The 2,145-nt window shown below is 42.2% G+C and overlaps 1 protein-coding gene across 2 annotated transcripts in view; it reads right to left on the reverse strand.

The window, feature by feature from the left end:
• Positions 1–2,145, reverse strand: part of LOC124382261 (XK-related protein 8-like) — a 7,861-nt gene continuing 5,716 nt past the window's right edge. Inside the window, exons 4-5 of one of the 2 annotated variants that reach the window (XR_006925003.1) lie at positions 2,031–2,145; positions 1–1,696 (exon numbers count right to left, since the gene is read on the reverse strand). The exon at positions 2,031–2,145 is cut by the window's right edge and continues 209 nt beyond it. The gene's annotated coding sequence lies outside the window, so the exon portion shown is untranslated. Of the gene's footprint in view, positions 1,697–1,872 lie in introns of those variants that run through there. The other variant, XM_046844457.1, reaches the window with a different exon arrangement.

Genomic DNA, 2,145 nt, shown 5'->3' on the forward strand with positions numbered 1-2,145 from the left:
TCAAAGAGGTCCAGTGTCCAAACTCCACATGAATTCAAATAGTGCTATGTAGGTAGTAATGTAGGTTGTGAGAAGGTAAGGAGGCCTCACTGAAGATCTGGGTTACTGATCAAAAGGTCAGGGCTCCACTATTGTCAAGCTGCCACTCTTGGGGCCCTTGAGTATGGCCCTTAACCCTATGTTTACATGTTACAGAGGTTCTTGTGGGAAATGTGAAAGAATTTCATGTGCTGTATACCTTCTCCTACATACACTTCCATCCATCCATGGGGCACGAGTCATGCAGGAACAGGTTCTCCAATTCGAGAGCAGGGAAATTTCATGCTCCAAAGACGCCATATATACGATCGTGAACAGTTTGAATCACAAATCCCTGGAGAAGGAAGTGAGATTTCTGAAAGGGAAATTCTGACCAGGACCCCGTTTAGATGTTGTGAAGAGACTTAGATGTTGAATAGTCTTAATGGGAAACTTGGTCAATACCTGCTGAATGATTAACCAGGTTTCTTTTGTGGCTCTTAATGTTGACTGATGTGTTTATCCAGCAATTAATTAATTTCTGCTCCACTCCCAGAGCAAAGAGAGAGAAAAAAACACAGGGCAGAAACCCAACTTTCACAATGTGGTGCTTTTAATGGCTTTCAGAGGAAATCACAGGAACGAAAATGAAACCTCCTGAGACTCTGCTCCTACGATCGTCAGGTACAGAAACTAGATCATGATGACCACCGAAATGTGAAATTTATTCTGTTCTGAAGCTCTTCATCACTGAACAGAACATGGACTCTTCTTTCTGTAAAGATCTGCAGGTTCACACACGAGGCTCGAAAATCGAAAGGGAAATCTATCCCATAATAACATGTGAAGAAAGAGTTTTGACGTCCTGTAACGCTCACGTTTTTTTTTACGGATATGTCACAGACGGCGCCAATGCTGTGCTGAAGACTTAATCACTTAACTTCTAGACAAATATTTACACAGAAATTATAATCCACTCCCTCAAACACGCGACGATGGGAGTGACAGGGTTTTCCCTCCCTCTCTTCATCACCACTTCATAAGCGGTTTGAAACACCTCGTGAACTCAGATAACTGATGAACGTCATGGTTTCTTTCTTTACGTACAAGAAAACCATATCTGGTCATCCTTCTCCTCCCCCCAAAACAGGAGACACAGGGGGGTCTCGGAGTTTGTGAGTTTCATTGCTGATCATTTCCTGACCAATGATTTGTTCTGCAGATCATCTATAGCTTCCTACTGGACCATTCTGACCTCTATCAGATATTATTTAGAATAGTTATGTTGCTTTCTGACCACTAGGGGGCATCGTCATCACCATTATTATTATTATTATTATTATTATTATTATTATTATTATTAGTGTTAATGACGTCATTACGATGTATTAGAAATAATCATGTGATCTAAAAAGCTTGTGAACTGTTTCTCTCGTGTTAGCTTCTCAAAAGTATTGGGACACCCGCCATTTTTTGACCCATATGTGGTTCTTCCCCAAACTGTACCCATAAATTTGGAGGCACATAATTGAACCAGATGTTTTTGGGACTTTTGAACTAGGAGACCCAAACCTGTTCCAGCAGGATGATGCTCCTGTCTACAAAGCACAGCTCCATGAAGATCTGCTTTACATGTGTTGGAAGTGGGTGGAAGATCTCCTGCTGTAGAGCTTCATCCCTATTGGAACACATTTTGGGATGAAAGTGAAGTGTTACGGCATCACAGGCCTCCTCACCTTCTCACCTCCATCACTACCCGACTTCCACAAAATCTAGTGGAACATCTTCCCAGAAGAGTGGAGTTTATCAGAAGAGAAAATGGGGATTAAATGTGAAGTGGAACATTTTGTGTAATACACACACACACACACACACACACACACACACACACACACACACACACTAATCAGCCACCTCATCAAAACCTCATGGTAAATATGACGTAACTCCTCCTTGTACCTCCTAAACAGCTCTGGCTTGTTTCTGTTAATCTCTGAAGGTGTGTGTGATACCTGACACCAAGACCTCAGCAGCAGATCCCTTTATGTTTCCATGAGTTGTGAGGTGGAGCCTCCATCCACAATCAAACTTGTTTGTCCAGCACGTCCCTCAGACACACCATCAGAT

The sequence above is a fragment of the Silurus meridionalis genome, chromosome 29, assembly GCF_014805685.1.
Source record: "Silurus meridionalis isolate SWU-2019-XX chromosome 29, ASM1480568v1, whole genome shotgun sequence".
Taxonomy (NCBI): Eukaryota; Metazoa; Chordata; class Actinopteri; order Siluriformes; family Siluridae; genus Silurus; species Silurus meridionalis.